At 40.6% G+C, this 23,941-nt stretch overlaps 1 pseudogene; it reads left to right on the top strand.

Annotated features, from left to right (window-relative positions):
* LOC114371450 overlaps window positions 1-23,425 on the top strand; it is a 47,742-nt pseudogene extending 24,317 nt beyond the window's left edge.
* The last annotated feature ends 516 nt before the right edge of the window (window positions 23,426-23,941 follow it).

The following is a 23,941-nucleotide window of genomic DNA, read 5'->3' as shown; positions in this document are numbered from 1 at the left end:
TTGTGAGAATGTACTCATATTTGTGGGGAAGTTTTGGGTTGCTTTTTATGCTTGATTTGTTTGAATTAAGGGGTTGTAGGGAATGGCCTTAGGCCTATGTTGTATTTTGAAGCAATGGGGCATGCCACATTGCCCCCATTCTCTTGCAATTTATGCCTAAACATGCGCCCACCAAGTGCTCGGTGAAATGCCTCAATGACATATGAATATGGTTTTGTAAGATTGGGATTGTGGGATTGTTTTATATACATAGGGGCAACATAGAGGATTCGGAATAGATGCCCAAATGCAATTCTAAGCTTAGAAACCCAAGCTCTTAGCTTCAATGCAAGGAAACATGGCTTATGTCTAAAAATCTAAATTTTGTTTTGAAAGTGGAAAAACATGAAAATTTGGACATGCTTGAGAGGGTTTTCTACTAAGAATTTGGCTGCCCCATGAGGGATACTTTGCATCTAGGAAACATGGAAAATACCTTTCAATGGTATGGATATATGGTGTGGAATTATCCCTCAAATGTATATAGATGGCAATGATATTCCTTTTCAAATGCAAGTATGCGCATGACGTAATTAGCTTTCCAATATGCATATAAATAAATGTGAGTCAAACAACATAAATTTGTATGTTAAATACTTCAAATATGTATAGGTAGTTTGTGATAGTAGAATATTTAGGATGTGATTAGGTGTAAATTTTGACACAATGCCTTGAGCACGAGAATGTGTGTTCTTTTCAAAGATGTATATATATATATGTGTGGTAACCAGAATGTGTTGAATGTCCTTGTATGTTGACATAAATAGTAGGATATTTTACACATACGCATGTTCATAAATGTGCTACATTAATGTGTGCATGAGTTTGTTCTAAATTGGAAAGATTAGCATATCATTTTTGTGTTAAAATAAGCATTATCCTGTAGACTAACTTTCCAAATGTTTGTCTTCATAGTAAATGGCCCCGAGGAAGCTTGCCTCAAAGAGATCTAGGAAGGACGCCGCGGCCGCAGGGACTAGTGCCGCTCCCGAGTTCGATAGCCATCGTTTCAGGAGCGCTGAGCACCAGCAGCATTTCAAAGCCATCAAGGGATGGTCCTTCCACCGAGAGAGACGCGTCCAGCTCAGGGACGACGAGTACACAAATTTTCAGGAGGAGATAGCTCGCCGGCGTTGGATGTTGCTGGTCACGCCTATGGTCAAGTTTGATCCGGATATAGTTCTCGAGTTTTACGCCAATGCTTGGCCTACAGAGGAGGGCGTACGGGACCTCCGGTCATGGGTAAGGGGCCAGTGGATTCCTTTCGATGCAGACGCCCTCAGTGTGACATCCTTTTGAATGATTATATATATATAAGTATTATTCAGTGTATATGCATACATGTTCTTGATAGAAGTAGGAATAGTGGGGGCAAGATATGCGGGTTAGGCTAATTAAGGAAGAGAAATCCATAACTGGGAGGTTATGGGTTAATTCTTAATTAATTAGTCTAAAAATCATCGTTTTGTGTGCGACTTAAAATTTAACGAAACCAACCTCTGAACCACGCTCGGGGTTTTATTCTGAGCGTTTTGATATATATATTGCTTGCTTTCGAAAACTGGCCCCGACGGACCCAGAGAAACGAGAGGAACTGGAACCAGAGAAATGGCATGCAAACCGAGGTAGGATTTTAGCGTTTCAAAGGTCAGGTTTTTCTCACTTTTTGTGGCTGAGTATGGGTCACAATCAAAAGAAAAAGTGGGCCCTTTTTGCTCCACTCAAATAGGGACATGTGGCATAGCTGAAATAAAATAATAGAAAAAGAGAAAACCCTTTATTTAAAACCAAAAAGCTATATTCTCTCTCCTCACTCAGCCCAAAAATTTCAGACAGCTCTCTCTCCCTCTCCCTCACGTTGCTTTTCTCCTTCTTCTTCATCCACCATTGTTGCCCAACAAAGCTTCAACCTTTGGTGCCCATTTCTGCTCCAAATCGCGAAAGGAGGGCATTTTCGGAGTCGTGGAGCGCGTCTCTACGTGTGGGACTTCGAAATTTCAGGTTTGGGTGGACTTCTTTCTCTCTTGATTTTCGTGGGTATGGGGTTTTGGGAGATATGATGGGTAGTTTTGCTAGTTTTCTGCTTCATGATAGCTATTTGTGAAGAAATTTGTTGAAAGCATGTTGAACTTGCCATGTTTGGATGAGTTAAGCTTACCCATTCAGTTTTAGGGTTCTTATGATGATGCTTGTGATGTTTATGTGCTGAAATTGCTTATGGAAAACTGTTAGAGATGAAGGGTAGAGTTAACCTAGGGTTAGAAAGTGAGAATGTGGTGTTATGAGTGGAAAAAGAGTGAGGCCTTGAGAGTTGGAAGGTTAAATCTGGATTCTGTGGTAAATGGAGGTTAAAGTGAGTTAATCCTACCTTGAAATGTCATTTAGGACTTATGAGAAAGCTTGGACTGTGCTAGAGAGAAAAACAAATGACCAAAGTGAACCAAGAGCCATTTCTAGGGCAAAATTGGGTGTGGAGGAGTCAAATTTTGATTCGGTGGAATTTTAGGTGTAAATCCAGTTTGAGCAAGTTTAGATTGATGTTATGGACTTGTGTGAGGTGAGAGTTTGCTTCAAATTTACCTCATTCTCAATTTCACTTCTCAAACCTAGAAAATCTATTAAATTGAGGGGTATGGGACACCTAGATTTTGCGTTGCTGTGTTTTGAAGCTTGACTTTGGTTTAGACATGATTGATACATGATTTGGGACTTGTAGGATTTGATTTGAGCAACATTGGATGAGGGGAAGTGTGGTTTTCGAAATCTGCACTTTGTGCAGAATTTTGCTGTGAAATTGTGCAGCAGAATTTTGCATAAGTGCAGAAAAAAATGCTATGTATTTGCTGGTTGTGGAAAGAGTGATGCAGAATGCGTTTTGGGTGTTTACTACTAGATCGCAACGGTCAAAATGTAGGTTTATGTACTAGAGACTTCCAGTGAAATATTTGAGTCAATCCAACGGTTAACGAACTGGAATGAAGGAATTGTTACTGGGGTCTTTAAGTGAGAAAAGCTGTGATTTTGGTTGGTGTTTTGGGCAGAGTTTTTTGCCTTTGCCCTGTTTTCTTGGCTGTGATAGTTTGTGTTGTTTGAATGTTGAATTACTTGGATGTTGGGGAAGCTTGGGAGGATTGATGGGGACCCGGTGTTGAGAGAAACGAGGATATGGGCTACGTGGGAGTACTTGAGCTCAGTTGGAGGTGGGCAACAGGGGATGGTAGGTTTATGCGCGATTTGTGGATGTGGAAAATTTGTTGTGCACCATCGCCCGACCGCCACCTAGTACCACATGTGATGGGTACCCCATAATCCTACAAGCTTGAGATGAGGAAGTGTAGAAGGGTGAAACTTCCTGCTTTTATTCATTGACCACAGAGTGGTACCTGGAGATATGTCGCGGGGGTCAGGAGACCTTGGGGACGTCAGGTGGGGTGCTATTGCCCAAAACAAAGCTTGAGCAATCCCGACCCAACCCGGGCATAGTCAGTCAGTGAGAACCTGTGATGTACCTAAGCAGGCGAGCTCCTGGCAGTCAACAGATAAAAGGAACAAAGACCACAAAGCAAGGAGGCTTGTGTGGTGGTTGGCCAGCTGTGAATCTTATGTGATATATGGGTTATGGCCTCTGGTAATCGATTACTAAGGGTGGGTAATCGATTACAAGGCTTAAAAATGAAGACAGGAGGCTAAGATGGTCTCTGGTAATCGATTACCAAGGGGTGTAATCGATTACCAGGCTTGAAAACGAGGTCAGGAAGCTATGGGGGCTTCTGGTAATCGATTACCAAGGGGGTGTAATCGATTACCAAGCTTAGAATTGAAGGCAGCAGGTTGTAGAGGCCTCTGGTAATCGATTACCAGTCTGTGTAATTGATTACACAGAGGAATGGGTCACTGGTAATCGATTACCAGGTATGTGTAATCGATTACACAGTGCCTATTTCAGGTTTTCATGTTCTGAAGCTGTGTGATTTAAGTTTGGCCTCTGGTAATCGATTACCAAGGTTGTGTAATCGATTACCAGAGATGAAAAGCCTTAAGATACCCCTTTTCTTGCATGTAGTGGCTATGAGACGAATTGTGTTGCGGCATAGTTAGATTCTTGTGAAAGAGTCTACCCCTTTCTTTTCTTCCTTGTAGATCGTGATGGCGGCGCAGCTAATCCATGATCGAGTAGAGATGGAGTGCCTAGAGGGAGCCTGGGAGACCCTCGAAGGCAACACGAGGTGCCGATTTCGGGGCACTATTCGATTTACGGCGACTTCTTTGGTGCATCCAGATGAACCCGTGCGCACGCTTCAGCGCACTGTGGAGTGGATACTACCTACGCCTACACCATACCGTCTAGCGAAGCCAGTCCAAGTGATCGAGGTGACGTCATCCGAGGAAGACCCTGAGGAGGATCATGAGGAGCTACCTCCTGAGCCTGCTGTGGATGCTCTTGACTTTCTAGAGGGTGATGAGGACCCACTTCCTGAGGTGGATTCTCCCGAGGAAGTCATGTCGGCATCTGAGGCAGACTCTACGGATGATAGTGGCCCGAGAGAGATGGCGACCAGTGGAGGCTCTTCATCATAGTGGACAGTTCCATGGACTAGTTTTATATGCTTTTTGAGGGTGGGTGTATCTAAGACTGACTGTTAGGTTTACTCTTTTGTTTTTTTATGGGTAGACCTATTGTATAGGAATTTGATGATTGTATACATGTGGCTGAAGCCACCACTGTGGACACCTTTGCTCTGGATGACACTATGTATTTTGTAAAACTCCCATATTTTGGATAGCTTTAAATGATGAATGCATTTATGTTTAATCTTGTTATTTGAAAGGAAAGCATTAGCAAACTTTATTTGTAAAAGAGTTTATCGACCGTATTTCATCCTTTTATTTTCACGTGACGACCTAAAGTAATGGCTGGTACATTATTCCTTTTTAAAACAACAAATAGTTTAGAGATTTCGAGTGTTAAGAAAGAAATGACTCCGAATAGAGTTGTGAACTGGCCATTCAGGACTCTATAGTGAGGATTTTCCTTCTAAACCTAATCATTGTGAAAAGAGAAAGAAATGAAAAAGAAAAAGAAGAAAAAAAAATTTACCATGGTTTTCGTTATTTAAATCATTACTATTAAACCAGTCATTAATTTAGGGACGCCACAATTGGTGGTATCAGAGCAAAAGTTGGATTCTAGTGAACCTGTTTATGGTCTTGATGTGTGAATGCTGTGTATCTCTGAAACTTGGAAGTAGGTTTCGGGGAGTGACGTTAAGTCACACATTGTGTGCATTTCTGCCTTCTTGTCTCGAGCATGAATGTGTGACTGATTCATAGGATTGTTGTGTGTATAAGTATGTATAAAGAGAGGGATGTTGTTATAACTATCATAGCCTGTGTGGTACACTCTCTCATTAGGATTTCTTGGGTACTAATAGCTTCCCTACAGGTTAGGTATGGCAGGACGTGGTAGGGATCTGAACCGTGATGTCCTCGACCGCATCACCACTGTGCTGGAAACTCTAGTGCAGGAACATGATGTGGAGCCGGCAGAGTATCGGGGACTCATGGCTTTCCGTAAGAACCACCCGCCAAAGTTCAGTGGAGACTATGATCTGGAAGGTGCTAGGTTGTGGTTAGCTGAGACAGAGAAGATTTTCGAGGCGATGGGTTGCCTTGAGGAGCATAAGGTCCTTTATGCGACATTTATGCTCCAAGGGGAGGCCGAGAATTGGTGGAAGTTCGTGAAGCCTTCATTTGTTGCACCTGGGGGCGTGATTCCTTGGAATGCCTTCATGGACAAATTCCTGGAGAATTACTTCCCGCGAGATCTCAGGAAGTGGAAGGCGAGGGAGTTTCTGGATTTGAAGCAAGGAAACATGTCTGTTGGGGAGTACACGGCTAAGTTTAATGAGCTTCTGCAGTATTGGCCTCAATACCAAGATGCTCGAAATGAGGAAGATCTGTGTGCTCAGTTTGAGAATGGGCTTCGGTTGGAGATCCAATAGGCGGTTAGTTATATGCAGATCACGGATTTTAATCAGTTGGTGACAAAGTGCAGGATTTTTGAGGACAAGATGAAGGAGAGGCAAGCTAGAGGCGTTGGAAGACCTCAGAGAAACCATCCTTTTAGAGGAAATAGTAATAAGAGGATGAAGTCGTATGCTAGCAACAAGGGGAAGCAACCTATGGCTACCTCCAACATAAGCCAGTCAAGGGGGACTGGGGTGCAATGCTTTCAGTGTGGGGGACCGCATCTTAAGAGGAATTGCCCACAGCTCTAGCAGACACAGGAGAACCGTTGCTATGTTTGTGGCAAGGTGGGCCATTATGCTCGAGAATGTAGGGTGACCGGAAGACCGACGGTAACTGCCAATTCCAACACCGTCAATCATGGACCTGCTAATTCCACAAGGAGCGGTAATATTAGCAACAACAACACTAGTGGTGGAAGACCAAAAGTACCCTCTCGGGTATTTGCTATGAGTGGTTAAGAAGCGGCTGCCTCCGACGATTTGATACGGGGTAAGTGTTTGATTGCTGATAAACTACTAGATGTACTTTATGATTCGAGTGCCACGCATTCTTTCATATCTCATGCATGTGTGGAGAGGTTGGGGTTATGTGCGACGGAGTTACCATATGATATGGTGGTGTCTACTCCGACGAGCGAGCCTGTAACCACCTCTCGGATGTGTTTGAAGTGTCCTATAATTGTTGAGGGTCGATCTTTTACGGCGGATTTGATTTGCCTACCTTTAGCTCATCTAGATGTGATCTTGGGGATGGATTGGTTATCTACTAACCATATTTTTCTAGACTGTAAGGAGAAGATGTTAGTGTTTGGTGGAGATGTAGTTCCAAGTGAATCTTTGAAAGGGGATGCGGCCAACGAAGGAACGGGGGATGTTCGAACTTACATGGTGTTGTTCTCTATGTATGTGGAAGAGGACGTTGAAGTTAATAGTATACCGGTGGTGTCGGAATTTCCAGAAGTTTTTCTTGACGACATTTGTGAATTGCCACCTGAGAGAGAAGTGGAATTCATTATTGACTTGGTGCCTGGGGCGAATCCAGTGTCGATCGCGCCTTATAGAATGTCTCCGGTAGAACTAGCAGAAGTGAAGGCACAAGTGCAGGATCTTTTGAGCAAACAATTTGTTCGTCCAAGCGCATCACCGTGGGGAGCGCCGGTATTGTTGGTTAAAAAGAAGGATGGAAGTATGAGGATGTGTGTAGACTACTGGCAGTTAAACAAGGTCACTATCAAGAACAAATATCCTATACCAAGGATAGATGATTTGATTGACCAATTGAGGGGAGCGACGGTATTTTCGAAGATAGATTTGCGATCGGGGTATCATCAAATCTGAGTTAGGAAGGAAGATATCCCAAAGACTGCGTTTCGGACTCGGTATGGGCACTACAAGTATTTAGTCATGCCATTTGGAGTGACTAATGCTCCGGCTATTTTCATGGACTATATGAACCGTATATTCCATGATTACTTGGATCAGTTCGTGGTTGTGTTCATTGATGATCCTAGTGTATTCGAGGGATAAGGAAGAGCATGAGAAGCACTTGAGGATTGTGTTGCATATCCTAAGGGATAGGAAATTGTTCGCCAAATTGTCGAAATGTGAATTTTGGTTGAAGAAAGTGCAGTTCTTGGGGCATGTGATTTCTAAGGACGGGGTTGCGGTGGATCCGAACAAGGTGGAGTCGGTTATGGAGTGGCAACAACCGACAACTCCAACGGAGGTTCGAAGCTTCTTGGGGTTGGCTGGCTATTATAGAAAATTCATTGAGGGATTTTCTAAATTGGCATTGCCCCTAACTAAGTTGACTCGTAAGAATGAGAAGTTTGTCTGGAATGAGAAGTGTAATCAAAGTTTCCAAGAGTTGAAGAGGCGGTTGATGACAGCTCCAATGTTAATTTTGCCCGACCCTAAGAGACCATTTGAAGTGTATTGCGATGCAAGCGGGCAAGGCTTGGGGTGTGTGTTGATGCAAATGGGAAGAGTAGTGGCGTATGCTTCACGTCAATTATGTCCTCATGAAGTTAACTATCTGACCCATGACTTGGAACTAGCAGCAGTGGTCTTTGCTTTAAAGATTTGGAGGCATTATTTATACGATACTCGTTTTGAAGTTTTCAGTGACCACAAGAGTCTCAAATACTTGTTCGATCAGAAGGAACTCAATATGAGGCAACGAAGATGGATGGAGTTCCTCAAGGATTATGATTTTGGTCTTTCCTACCATCCCGGAAAGGCTAATGTAGTAGCCGATGCGCTAAGCCGGAAATCTTTACATGTGGCGACTATGATGAGTTTGGAGCAGAGATTGATAGAGGAGTTCCGAGATTTGAATCTAGCAATCGAGGTACGACCCAAGAGCTTATTTGTGGGAGCGTTGCGGATAACCAATGAATTCGTAGATCACATACGCGAAGCTCAAGAGGATGACCCATTTTTGCATGGCAAGGTGTTAGATGTAATGGGGGATAAGGATGTGGAGTTTGAGAAGGACACAACCGGGTTAATTAGATTCAAGGGGAGGATATGTGTGCCATCTTTAGATGATTTGAAAGTTAAGATTTTGGATGAAGCGCATAAAAGTCGTCTTAGTTTCCATCCAGGAATGACTAAGATGTACCAAGATTTGAAGAGAAGTTTTTGGTGGCATGGCATGAAGAAAGATGTAGCTGAATATGTAGCAAGATGTTTGACATGTCAAAAGGCTAAGGCTGAGCACCAGCGACCATCAGGAGAATTGAAGCCATTGGAAATTCCGAAATGGAAATGGGAGAGCATATCTATGGATTTTGTATCTAGTTTACCCAAGACTAGTCGTGGACATGATGCTGTGTGGGTCATAGTAGATCGACTCACCAAATCTGCTCATTTTATCCCGGTGAATATGAAGTATAGAATGGAGAAGCTAGTGGAGTTGTACATCAAGGAAGTAGTAAGGTTGCATGGAATTCCATCTAGTATTGTATCTGACAGGGATCCGAGGTTCACTTCGCGATTTTGGACAAGTCTACACGAAGCCTTGGGGACAAAGCTGAAACTTAGTTCAGCTTATCATCCTCAAACAGATGGTCAGACTGAACGAACTATTCAGACTCTGGAAGATCTACTTCGGGCGTGTATTATAGAGCAACAAGGTAGCTGGATGGATTGTTTGCCATTGATTGAGTTTACTTACAACAATAGCTACCAAGCCAGTATTGGTATGGCTCCTTTTGAAGCTCTATATGGACGAAAGTGCAAAACTCCTATTTGTTGGTACGATGATGGAGAAGCAGTACTTCTTGGACCTGAAATGCTACAACAGATTAACAAACAAGTGAAATTGATTCGAGAGAAGATAAAAGCATCTCAGGATAGGCAGAAGAGCTATTATGATAGAAGGAGGAAGCCACTAGATTTTCAGGAAGGGGAACATGTGTTTTTGAAGGTTTCTCCCGTAACCGGGGTCGGAAGAGCTCTCAAATCTAGGAAGTTGACGCCCAAGTATCTAGGTCCGTATCAGATTTTGAAGAAGGTTGGGCCTGTAGCTTATCATATCGCCTTACCTCCGAGTTTATCGAATTTGCATCCTGTGTTTCATGTCTCTCAACTGAGACGGTACAACCCAGATCCATCACATATACTTGCAGTGGACGAGGTACAGGTGAAGGATAACCTCACCTATAAAGCACAACCTCAGAAGATCACTGACAGAAGAATGAAGTCGTTGAGAGGAAAGGAGATCGCGTTGGTGAAGGTGCAGTGGGGAACCGATGAGGGTGATTCTACATGGGAGTTGGAGGATAGGATGAGAGAATTGCACCCAAGTTTGTTCATAGAGTAGTTAATTTCGGGGACAAAATTCCTAAAAGGGTGGGAGTATTGTGACATCCTGGAAATTTCTACCCGAAATTTTTGGAAACGATGTATTTTGAATGATTATATATATATAAGTATTATTCAGTGTATATGCATACATGTTCTTGATAGAAGTAGGAATAGTGGGGGCAAGATATGCGGGTTAGGCTAATTAAGGAAGAGAAATCCATAACTGGGAGGTTATGGGTTAATTCTTAATTAATTAGTCTAAAAATCATCGTTTTGCATGCGACTTAAAATTTAACGAAACCAACCTCTGAACCACGCTCGGGGTTTTATTCTGAGCGTTTTGATATATATATTGCTTGCTTTCGAAAACTGGCCCCGACGGACGCAGAGAAACGAGAGGAACTGGAACCAGAGAAACGACACGCAAACCGAGGCAGGATTTTAGCGTTTCAAAGGTCAGGTTTTTCTCACTTTTTGTGGCTGAGTATGGGTCACAATCAAAAGAGAAAGTGGGCCCTTTTTGCTCCACTCAAATGGGGACATGTGGCATAGCTTAAATAAAATAATAGAAAAAGAGAAAACCCTTTATTTAAAACCAAAAAGCTGTATTCTCTCTCCTCACTCAGCCCAGAAATTTCAAACAGCTCTCTCTCCCTCTCCCTCACGTTGCTTTTCTCCTTCTTCTTCATCCACCATTGTTGCCCAACAAAGCTTCAACCTTTGGTGCCCATTTCTGCTCCAAATCGCGAAAGGAGGGCATTTTCGGAGTCGTGAAGCGCGTCTCTACGTGTGGGACTTCGAAATTTCAGGTTTGGGTGGACTTCTTTCTCTCTTGATTTTCGTGGGTATGGGGTTTTGGGAGATATGATGGGTAGTTTTGCTAGTTTTCTGCTTCATGATAGCTATTTGTGAAGAAATTTGTTGAAAGCATGTTGAACTTGCCATGTTTGGATGAGTTAAGCTTACCCATTCAGTTTTAGGGTTCTTATGATGATGCTTGTGATGTTTATGTGCTGAAATTGCTTTTGAAAAACTATTAGAGATGAAGGGTAGAGTTAACCTAGGGTTAGAAAGTGAGAATGTGGTGTTATGAGTGGAAAAAAGAGTGAAGCCTTGAGAGTTGGAAGGTTAAATCTAGATTCTGTGGTAAATGGAGGTTAAAGTGAGTTAATCCTACCTTGAAATGTCATTTAGGACTTATGAGAAAGCTTGGACTGTGCTAGAGAGAAAAACAAATGACCAAAGTGAATCAAGAGCCATTTCTAAGGCAAAATTGGGTGTTGCTGTGTTTTGAAGCTTGACTTTGGTTTAGACATGATTGATACATGATTTGGGACTTGTAGGATTTGATTTGAGCAAGATTGGATGAGGGGAAGTGTGGTTTTCGAAATCTGCACTTTATGCTGAATTTTGCTGTGAAATTGTGCAACAGAATTTTGCATAAGTGCAGAAAAAAATGCTATGTATTTGCTGGTTGTGGAAAGAGTGATGCAGAATGAGTTATGGGTGTTTGCTAGTGTGTTTTGAAGCTTGACTTTGGTTTAGACATGATTGATACATGATTTGGGACTTGTAGGATTTGATTTGAGCAAGATTGGATGAGGGGAAGTGTGGTTTTCGAAATCTGCACTTTATGCAGAATTTTGCTGTGAAATTGTGCAGCAGAATTTTGCATAAGTGCAGAAAAAAATGCTATGTATTTGCTGGTTGTGGAAAGAGTGATGCAGAATGAGTTATGGGTGTTTTCTAGTAGATCCCAACGATCAAAATGTAGCTTTATGTACTAGAGACTTCCAGTAAAATTTTCGAGTTGATCCAACGGTTAACGAACTGGAACGAAGGAATTGTTATTGGGGTCTTTAAGTGAGAAAAGCTGTGATTTTGGTTGGTGTTTTGGGCAGAGTTTTCTGCCTTTGCCCTGTTTTCTTGGCTGTGATAGTTTGTGTTGTTTGAATGTTGAATTACTTGGATGTTGGGGAAGCTTGGGAGGATTGATGGGGACCCGGTGTTGAGAGAAACGAGGATATGGGCTACGTGGGAGTACGTGAGTTCAGTTGGAGGTGGGCAACAGGGGATGGTGGGTTTATGCGCGATTTGTGGATGTGGAAAATTTGTTGTGCACCATCGCCCGACCGCCACCTAGTACCACATGTGATGGGTACCCCATAATCCTACAAGCTTGAGATGAGGAAGTGTAGAAGGGTGAAACTTCCTGCTTTTATTCGTTGACCACAGAGTGGTACCTGGAGATATGTCGCGGGGGTCAGGAGACCTTGGGGACGTCAGGTGGGGTGCTATTGCCCAAAACCAAGCTTGACCAATCCTGACCCAACCCGGGCATAGTCAGTCAGTGAGAACCTGTGATGTACCTAAGCAGGCGAGCTCCTGGCAATCAACAGATAAAAGGAACAAAGACCACAAAGCAAGGAGGCTTGTGTGGTGGTTGGCCAGCTGTGAATCTTGTGTGATATATGGGTTATGGCCTCTGGTAATCGATTACTAAGGGTGGGTAATCGATTACAAGGCTTAAAAATGAAGACAAGAGGCTAAGATGGTCTTTGGTAATCGATTACCAAGGGGTGTAATCGATTACCAGGCTTGAAAACGAGGTCAGGAAGCTATGGGGGCTTCTGGTAATCGATTACCAAGGGGGTGTAATCGATTACCAAGCTTAGAATTGAAGGCAGCAGGTTGTAGAGGCCTCTGGTAATCGATTACCAGTCTGTGTAATCGATTACACAGAGGAATGGGTCACTGGTAATCGATTACCAGGTATGTGTAATCGATTACACAGTGCCTATTTCAGGTTTACATGTTCTGAAGCTATGTGATTCAAGTTTGGCCTCTGGTAATCGATTACCAAGGCTGTGTAATCGATTACCAAGGCTGTGTAATCGATTACCAGAGATGAAAAGCCTTAAGATACCCCTTTTTCTTGCATGTAGTGGCTATGAGACGAATTGTGTTGCGGCATAGTTAGATTCTTGTGAAAGAGTCTACCCCTTTCTTTTCTTCCTTGTAGATCGTGATGGCGGCGCAGCTAATCCATGATCGAGTAGAGATGGAGTGCCTAGAGGGAGCCTGGGAGACCCTCGAAGGCAACATGAGGTGCCGATTTCGGGGCACTATTCGATTTACGGCGACTTCTTTGGTGCATCCAGATGAACCCGTGCGCACGCTTCAGCGCACTGTGGAGTGGATACTACCCACGCCTACACCATACCGTCTAGCGGAGCCAGTCCAAGTGATCGAGGTGACGTCATCCGAGGAAGACCCTGAGGAGGATCCCGAGGAGCTACCTCCTGAGCCTGCTGTGGATGCTTTTGACTTTCTAGAGGGTGATGAGGACCCACTTCCTGAGGTGGATTCTCCCGAGGAAGTCATGTCGGCATCTGAGGCAGACTCTACGGAGGATAGTGGCCCGAGAGAGATGGCGACCAGTGGAGGCTCTTCATCATAGTGGACAGTTCCATGGACTAGTTTTATATGCTTTTTGAGGGTGGGTGTATCTAGGACTGACTGTTAGGTTTACTCTTTTGTTTTTTTATGGGTAGACCTATTGTATAGGAATTTGATGATTGTATACATGTGGCTGAAGCCACCACTGTGGACACCTTTGCTCTGGATGACACTATGTATTTTGTAAAACTCCCATATTTTGGATAGCTTTAAATGATGAATGCATTTATGTTTAATCTTGTTATTTGAAAGGAAAGCATTAGCAAACTTTATTTGTAAAAGAGTTTATCGACCGTATTTCATCCTTTTATTTTCACATGACGACCTAAAGTAATGGCTGGTACATTATTCCTTTTTTAAACATCAAATAGTTTAGAGATTTCGAGTGGTAAGAAAGAAATGACTCCGAATAGAGTTTTGAACTGGCCATTCAGGACTCTATAGTGAGGATTTTCCTTCTATACCTAATCATTGTGAAAAGAGAAAGAAATTAAAAAGAAAAAGAAGAAAAAAAAATTTACCATGGTTTTCGTTATTTAAATCATTACTATTAAACCAGTCATTAATTTAGGGACGCCACACTCAGTCAGTTCCTAGGATATCCGCTAGTATTGGAGGAGGGCTAGGAGTGCGAATACGGTCAGAGGAGGAACCAGGCCGATGGATTTGATAAGGAGGCCATCGCTCAGCTGCTATGCATACCAGGTCAAGATTTTGCCTGGACCGCTGCCGGGAGACGGGTGCGAATCATGCGCACCAACATGACTACCATGACCCAGACATGGATGACGTTGCTGCTCAGCAACATCCTGCCCAGCGATCATAATTTCGACCTCCCTCTGCCGAAGTGTCAGCTGGTGTATGCCATCCTGACACAGATGAACATTCATGTGGCTCAACTGATCGATGATGCCATTTATTTATTTGTAGGTATGCCACCTACCAGGCACCCTCTAGACCCAGATAAGTCTAACAGGGCCCTGGGTTTTTCGACATTGATCACGGGTCTCTGCCAGTCGTTCGGGGTTCCTGTCACACCTAGTAAGGTGATTCGACTGCCGATCACCCGGGCTTTCATAAAGAAGTATTACACGCCCAGACAGGCGCAGGGTGGCGACCCGCAGGCCCCAGATGCACCGCCGCAACCTCCTCAGGCTGACCCAGCTAGGTCATTTGACACGGAGCGGTATTTACGGCATTTGGTTTGCCAGCAGGCGGCCAACCACAGGGCGCACGTGCAGACCCATGACTGCCTCTACCAGCTCAGCCTTAGCCTGCAGAGCCAGGGTTTCCCTCCTTTTCCATGCCCTACTTCGGATCAGTTCAAGGCAGAGGTCGCATGGCCCGGGGATTGGCCTGAGGCCCAGGCAGGGGAGGCACCCGCAGAGGCTCCCGGCGATGCAGATGAGGCCCGCATGGACGAGGAGATGACCAATTTGCTCGATTTCTTGGGAGGGAGCGAAGCCACATGATCGGGAGGTCCCTAGATCCATATTCTCTTTTTATGTTTCCTTTTTTATCTGTTATGTATCATTTTGTTTTTTGTATAAACTGAGGGACTAATGTTTGTTTCGTTTTGATTGACTCTTGTTTTGTGCATACATGTCATTTAAACTGTTACGTTAGTGCTTATTTCGTTGTTGTCCATAGTGTTTGTTGAAATTCCGGAACCGTGTAGAGTTTTTCATTTAGAAACGTCGTCCTAAAAATAAAATGAACCAAAAATCCTGATAAAAAGAAAGAAGCGTTGTGCACAAATGTCGTGTCTATGTATATAAAGAAAAGAAAATAGTTTTTTATATATGTAAAAGAAAATAGAAGGATTTTGTGTGTGTAAATAATGTGTGAAAAGAAATTTTTGTGTATATGAACGACAAGTGTATGTAAAGAATTTTTTGTATAAACTACGGGTGTGTGTTGGAAAAAATGAAAAAAGGAGATCTTTGAACATAAATAGGGATTGTATATAGACCGTGTTGACATAAAGAGAAAGGGTTTTAATGCGTGTGTGCACAGAAAAAGTTCGTTATGTATAGGAATGTAGGTGTACAAAGGAAAGCTGTTCTCATAGAGGGCAATGGATGTATAGTTTTTTGTGAATATAAAAAAAAGAGAAAAGAAAAAAACAAAAAGGAAAAAGAAAGAAAGACCTCGAAGGTCGGCATGTTATGGTTAGGAAGCATAAATCATTCGTAGAGAGCAAACATATCTTCTGGAAACAAGGGACTGACGTTAAGAGTTTATTTTCCTGAATAACATAGATAAGAATGGATGGATTCATTGAACTGATGAAAGGACATAATTTGGAAACGTTGGGTCTGTTTGTGTAAATTCCCAACTGTAGTATCACAATGCCATAAACGGGATGCTTGAGTGCCCACCTGGCTGTGGCCATGACTAATTTTGCACATTGTTTCCAAATCATCATTGTTGTGCGTGCCTTGTGGAATAATATGGAAGTTCGGCCCGAGACCGACACCTTGACACACAAATTTGTTTTGCCCTAGATATCAAGATCGGGCTCCCACAATAAAAAACCCCATTGAGACACAACCTTAGACTATTTTGAACCTTGGCCTATAAAAAGAATCCTTATCCTTTCCCCCGAAGCAAAGGACAGCGGAATCTCCTCAAGGGAGAGCAAATAGATTGCTAAAACCCGATCTCCCAAAGAGAGAAATGGAGAGGGAGGAATGAAAAGAAAGAAAAGGAAGAAATGAAAAGAAGGAAAATAAAAAATGAAAAGAAAGGAAAAGAAGGATTCCCGATCAAAAGATCGGAAGAAAGTAAAAAGGAAAGATCGGAGGAAAATAGAGTAATTCCCGATCAATGAAAGAAAGAGAACAGAAAATCTTCAGACCAGATAAATTTTCGGCAAGGTAAGTGACTGCCGGCAAAGGAAAACCCATTTTTTGGTGGTTCTTCCTTTTGGATTTCCATTCAAAGTCATTCTCGACTGGCGATATCCCGCCCCACATAAACAAATAGGAAAAGACCGAAACACCCAGCTTCCTCTTCGAAAACACTACCCTCGAGAAAATCCTATTGATCCGTGATCGCACGTGTGATCTTTGATTCGATAGGAAATCGTGTGCAAAATAAAGTCATGGTGCAGTTATGGTTTGGGGTTAGGGTAAAACACTTGCCTGTGTGAGTTTGTATACACTATGAGTGATTTATTCCCAGTTTCAGCTTAACCCGATGTTTCCCCTGAATGTTCATTTAAAAGCTAAATGTTGACGTCCTGCCCTTCATTTACTGTTACAAGGAAGATTACCCTTGGCATGGGTATATTGCTTCTCTAAGATATGGTGCTCTCGCGAATGATTTATTTTTCTTTGCAAAAAGCATGTTTGCCTTTTTAGGTGGAAAAAAACCCGATAGACCATTCGGTCCTGCCAACAAATTTTATTCGGAGCCCCATGAATTGATTTTCATTCATGCATCCTCCACCAACGAGTCTGGAGCCCCGCGAATTGATTACCTAGCGCTGTTCGCCAATTCTCCATTCTCCACTTTTATTCGGAGCCCCATGAATTGATTGTCATTCATGCATCCTCCACCAACGAGTCTGGAGCCCCGCGAATTGATTGCCTAGCACTGTTCGCATATCCTCCATTCTCCACTTTTATTCGGAGCCCCATTTCATTCATGCATCCTCCACCATCGAGTCTGGAGCCCTGCGAATTGATTGCCTAGCGCTGTTCGCTTATCCTCCACCCTCGAAATCTTGTTCGGAGACCCATGAATTGATTTCCTAGCGCTATTCATGCGTCCTCCAACATCAGGTGCGGAGCCTCCGGTGATTGGGAAATGTGGTTTTTGTTATTTTCCCGATCGTTTCCTTCGCCAAACATGTGTATATATGTATATTATGTTATTGGTGTTTTTGTTGTTTGTGTTTTGTTTTGTGTTGTGCAGAAAAAAAAAAAGAAGAAGGAGAGACGGGAGTTATCATAGACTAATCACGGAAAGGGCAAAGACAGACGAAATCAGTGTTTTATCTTTGCTTTCCTCTTATCTCTGATAAAAGGTAAGTAAAGAGGGGCAACCATCCGTGAAATTCTGTAATTTGACGGAAACCAAAAGGAAGTATTCTTACGCAATCCGTGAGTTTCCGTAACTTTTTCGAAAGCTAAAATACATGATCCGTAAGGATTCGTAACCTTACGGAAAGAAAATAAGTGTTGTTACGAAAATAAGTGTTGTTAAGAAAATAAGTGTTGTTAAGAAAATAAGTGTTGTTATGGAAAAAGAATCACCAAAAAAGTAAAGGGGGTGTATTTAGTAAAAAAAAGGGTGTAAATAGCAACCAGGCCCACTTGGGCCTTCCAGATTCTTCCTCCAGAAGGCGGTTGCTTCTGGAGGAAGCAACCTGGCTCGCCTGGGCGAGCTGGGTGGCAAGCTCCTCCCCTATTTTGCTATAAATAGGGGGAGGAATGAAAAAGGAAGGGGTTCAGCCTTCTTGGCACTTCGTATTCTCTTGAAATTGCTGAGGAAAATTGTTTCCGTGAAGAAAATCCAAGCCGAGGCGCTTCCGTAACATTTCCGTAATGTTTCCGTGGGTAATTACACGAAGATTTTCAACCGTTCTTCGACATTTATCGTTCGTTCTTCGTTTTTCTTCGGTCTTCAACCGGTAACTACCCCAAATCGAGCTTTTCAATTCATTCTATGTACCCGTGGTGGTCCCCATTTGTTTTGTGTACTTTTATTTCTCGTTTCATTTACTTTCCGTACCCTCTTTTGACGTGCTTCAGTCATTTATTTAAGTCATTTCTCGCCTAATCAAAAAATAAAATAAATTTCCACCGATCATTTGATTTGTAATATCCGTTAATTTCTGTTAAAATGAAATCCGACCGTTCGGTCGTGCTGTAACCACGTTGGAAATAAAAAAAGAGGTAAAATAATAATATAATAATCAAAAAATACCTTTTAGTAAAATAAAGCAAAAAAAATCAATCGGACGTTTCTCTTTGGGATTTCTCTTTCTTAATTGAATTGACTAATAACTAAAGTGAAACTAAGGCTAAAATCAACCCGCAAAGTGAAGCTCGTCCACAAAAAATCATTAAAAAAGGATTTGAAAGTTTATTATCTCAATTTTTCTTACCAAGTAAATGGATCATTTTTAAGGTCCAACGCCTTAAGATGATCACCTTCCAAGTAAAAAGAATCGCTTGATTCACCCTTAAAGAAGAACTACGTAGGTCTGATTTCCTCTTCGATGGAGGGTACGTAGGAGCAAGAGCCCCGCTTTTGTCGACCTCAAAAAATAAAAAGAAATAAAAGTTAAGGTAACACAATTTCCACAATTCTAAAAAATAAGGCTGTTGTCCTTTGAGACAAACGTGAGAGGTGCTTATACCTTCCTCAAACGCAAATACAACTCCCGAACTTGGAATTTTCTTTTTGACCGGTTTCCTTCGGTTTTTCCGACGTTTTCCACAAATAAATGTTGGTGGCGACTCCACGCATCTTTCCTCCCTTGGAAAGTGCACCCGTGACCCTCACCTCGCTCGCCCGCAAACGGGCATGTTGCGACAAAAACATTAGACCTACACTTCTTCTATATTACACTAATTCCTCAAACCCTATGTTGAAAGAACCAGCACAAGGACAAGGACAAGCGTGAATTATAATAGAAGCAGAGGAAATAAGGGGGGACACAAAGGATGGGATTTTTGTGCTTTTGTGGAAACTTAAGATACCACCTAAGGCAGCGGTATTTACATGGCGGCTTATCAAAGACCGCTTACCAATGAAGATGAATCTAAGAGGGAGACAAGTAGAGATAAGTGACCCAATGTGCCCGTTATGCAACAATTCGGAGGAGGTTGCAGCACACCTTTTATTCAATTGCAGTAAGGTCCTCCCCTTGTGGTGGGAGTCACTCTCATGGGTTAATTCAGTGGGTGCTTTCCCGAAAGAACAAAAAGATCATTTCATGCAGCACAGCAGAAGGAATGCTACATGAACAAAAGATATAAGATGGAGCTATTGGTGGATAGCCCTCACAAGGACCATATGGCAACAAAGAAATAAGGTGGTCTTTGATAACCAAACTTTTAATGCAAGCAAGCTGATGGATGAAGCGCTTCTTCTAGTCTAGTCCTGGCTTAAAGCTATGGAGAAAGATTTCGATACACATTTTAATCAGTGGCCTTCCAATTTGACAGATGCCTTTGTGTAATTAGAAAGGGAGGGTACATGCTGAGACCTCTTACAAGAATTGAATGGATCATACGTCTTGATCCTATATGTCACAAAGGGTCATTTTAGAAGACCACGAAAATAACATGTTATGCAACCCCTTAAAATCGCATGTCAGCTATTTCCATTAGTAATTGTATGATATTGCAACAAAAGGACATAATAAAGATCATAGTAGAGGGCTCAAAAGAACAATTACATGCCATGAATAAAAAGGAAAAACGCATACATGTTTTCAGGCATCATACATGTTTGTCATTTGTGGAATTTGAAAAACATTTTTAAAACTATTATAATAAATATCAATTACTAGAAAAAATAAACAAACCTGCAAATAATTAAAGGAGTTCTTCCCAATGTGATTCTTTGGTGCCTGATTCAGCCAGAAAAATAATAAAACTTTAGTCAATCAACCACATCTATGACAAAAATTTCCCTAATATGTACAAAATAATTTGTGCCAATCAACTTCATATTATAAAAAAATAAATTGCAAGGCATTTACTAAAGAAAGTAGTGAAGACAGAGTTCCAAGACTATTCAACCCCAGCTTAGATAATCTGTCGTAGACTACCCTAGTATGAATAGTTTTTTCCTAGAATTTTGGTTCCCAAATATCTCCAATTTCCACTTTTAATATATTCCTTGGTAAAATATTCAGCAACTGCTCCAAAATAGCATGGGACTAGTGGCTTTGGAAATGGAAATAGTGACTCCAAATATTTTGTTTTTGAAAAATCAGAAAGACCAAATAAAGAGAGAAAGGTTGTGGAAGAATGCAACTGACAGAACAAGTATGACTAAAAGGAAAATTATCAAATATCCTGCAGCTTGGAAAGAGAAGCAAAAGAGATTCAAAGAAGCTACAGAATACGACATAACTGTTCAATATCCTCTACAAAATCAAGAGTCCACTAAAAGAAACTGACAACAGCAACATTCAAACCCCCTATTTTATCCCCACCCATAACAAAAAAAAAAAAACTCCACCCAAGTAAATTGAAATAAGCTCATAACTGAGAAATGCAAACATAAGCAAGAGGAAAATCATGAATAATCCATCATATACAATCCACTTTCTTGCTTTATTTATTTTGACAGAAAGAAAATATTCATTTTTATAAAAGCAAAAGGCAGTTCTTCCAACAAAACCTATGGATCCTCAATGGCAATAACACTTGGTTGTCCTATGTTTAAAAACCCTGAGAAATGACAATGGGAAAAGTTTAATAACCTATAGGGGATAAATTATACAGCATAACTGAAAATAACATTATTTCACAACCAACAATTTCATTTATTCATCCAGAACGCCTGTCTTGAAAAATTTTGCTTGTCATTCCAGTTAATGTCATGCTGTATTTGAATATATAATTGGATTTTAAGTTTTTTTGTCTTAATCACATGTATCTTCCACTTGAGACAATCTTTAATTTCCAACTCAGATGACCATTATTGATAGTAAAACTCACCCTTCAAGTATTTAAGACAACTATGTACTAGGATTCGAACAAAGTAATTGGATTTTAAGTTGAAGCAATATGTTTGACAATGTTTGCATTGTTGGATAAAATATTGAATTTTACTACTAACAAAACATAAATGATACATCACTTCAAAATTAGTTTTAACCAAGATTGATTTCAAAAAACCATTTTATCCAAATCTTTTTAAAACTTTTATTAATAAACATACAAACACGAGCAAGAATTTAATAACACTTTTCATATATTAAAGAAATTGGAATATTAGTGAAAATAACAGAGAGTAACAAGATGTTACTCCTACAAGACCTGATGCTTTTGGTCTTTCTGCATTATTTTTAGTAGTGGAAAGTGGAAACTATATGATCTTAAGGTATATATGCCCTAAAGATCTCATAAGAATCCTTGTTAAGAAGGATCAAAGAACTGAAAGTGCTAATATCCTGCCAAGTTTAGTTGATTGCAGAGTTTTAAGAGTTGTTGTAATACTTTATTTTATATTGTTTTATCTTAATTTTAGGCACATGTAATTTTTGGTTTTAGATTTAAGATAACTATCTTAATCTTTCAAAAAAATTCCGATGACCCCAGTTATTGAACTTGTTTTGCTGTCTTTTTTGTTCTCTTTTATTTCTTACTTATCATGCAGCTGGTATATTACCTAGTTTCCTTGGTTCTTTTATTAGTCTTCTCAAGAGGAGGCTATAAAACAGAAGGAAGTCCTGGCTACAGAAGTTTCCTCTCTTAGAGGAGAGTTGCAACAAGTAAGAGATGAGCGAGACTGACAATTATCTCAAGTACAAACTTTAAGTTCTGAATTAGAGAAAGTTAAAGAATCTAGGAAGCACTCCTCCACTGAATTGGACAGCTTGACCTTAAAAGCTAATGATCTGGAGGTAGGTTTGTATACCCTATTTATTTTAATTAAATATCACACCATTCTTTTATTGTGGAGTCATGAGAGGATGAGCTTCCTTCCTCCAGGAAAAATGTTCTTTGAAAGATAATCAGATAAAGGCATTGGAAGAGCAGCTAGCAACTGCAGAGAAGAAACTGCAGGTAATCAAGAATTTTTTTTAATAGTTGTATACTACTAGGTATAGAACCATTTGATATATTTGTTAGATAAAGAATGTGAAATTTTACCTAATTGCTTAATTCTTTAGTTGGTCCTTGACATATACATTATGATGATTATTTATCTTATTCATAGATTTTGTTCCTTGTTAGGTGTCTAATATATCTGCATACGAGACAAGGACAGAGTACAAAGGACAACAAAATTTGTGAATGAGTAGCAAAGACGCTTAGCAGATGCAGAATATAAACTTATAGAAGAGGAGAGGCTGAGGAAAAAATTACATAATACCATTTTGGTAATTCCCTGAACCAAAACGTTGATAATAATAATTAACACCTTAATAATCTTCATATTAACAGGAGTTAAAAGGGAACATTCGTGTATTCTGTCGAGTGAGGCCTTATTAGCTGATGAAAGTTGTAGCACAGAAGGCAAGATTTTCAGTTATCCAACATCAATGGAAACTTCTGGACGAGCCATTGACCTAGCCCAAAATGGTATATCTATTGTGATCATGTATTTTAAACAATTCTTATTTCATTTTCCTTGAATTAGATTGTGCTGTAAAATATCAACTCATGTTGCTCTTGTTTTTTCTTAGGCCAAAAACATTCTTTTACATTTGATAAAGTTTTTACACCAGAGGCATCACAAGAAGAAGTTTTTGTAGAAATTTCACAGCTTGTACCAAGTGCTCTTGATGGTTACAAGGTAATTTCAAAGTTCTTCTGTTAGATTTGGTGTTGGATGTTGCCTTTCTAGCATGAATGTTTGTAAATCAATATATATACTATATACATTGATGTCTAATAATATGGTGATGTTTTTTCTTTTCCAGGTTTGCATCTTTGCCTGTGGTCAGACAGGGTCAGGGAAAACCTATACAATGATGGGAAGGCCTGGACATCTAGAGGAGAAGGGCTTGATACCTCGTTCATTAGAGCAAATATTTCAAACAAAGCAGTCTCAACAACCTCAAGGCTGGAAATATGAAATGTAGGTAACAGAGTATTTTTCTTCTTAATTTTTCACCATTGCAATGTGTATAAAATTTTAAATATGACACAGAATTGCTGATAAGGTTTTCCTTGCAAAATTTACAGGTGTCAATGTTGGAAATATACAATGAAAGGATCCGTGATCTGATATCTACAACAACACGCATGGAAAATGGTACTCCTGGAAAACAATATACAATCAAAAATGACGCAAATGGAAATACACAAGTTTCTGATCTCAAAGTAGTGGATGTTCATAGTGCTAAAGAGGTTGCATTTCTTTTAAATCAACCTGCAAATAGCAGGTAACTAATTTCTAGTGTTTATTCTATTGTCTTGTAAGGTGTAACAACTAATTTCTAGTGTTTATTCTATTGTCTTGTAAGGTGTAACAAACTATTGCATCTTTTAGCTATATATGAAGGTGATGCTATGCTGTCCTAATTAAGGAGATAATAAATTTTACACTCTTCACAATTTTTCAAGTTGGACACAGAGGCAAATCGCATGCACTAATATAAGATGTCGTTGCCCATTCTCTATGGCTTTCTTTCCCTATTCCAAATTTCCAATAGTTTTTTTTGGTCTAGATTAAAGTTATCATTCACTAAGACAATCTTATTTGAATCTAATAAAATGAGTACAAAACCAAATTTCCAATAGCTAACAGCCACAGTTAACAATGACAGAATCAACATCCAGAATTCTGCATCTATGTTGACACATCTATCATAAAAATACAATATCTATTTAAAATTAGGATTGCATACCATAATTTTAATATTATGCAGGCGCTGAAGAACAAAATAACATTATTTCTATGAG

Source organism: Glycine soja, chromosome 10 (genome assembly GCF_004193775.1).
Source record: "Glycine soja cultivar W05 chromosome 10, ASM419377v2, whole genome shotgun sequence".
NCBI lineage: Eukaryota > Viridiplantae > Streptophyta > Magnoliopsida > Fabales > Fabaceae > Glycine > Glycine soja.
The sequence above is the reverse complement of the archived record's forward strand: the minus strand, read 5'-3'. Positions and strand labels throughout refer to the sequence as shown.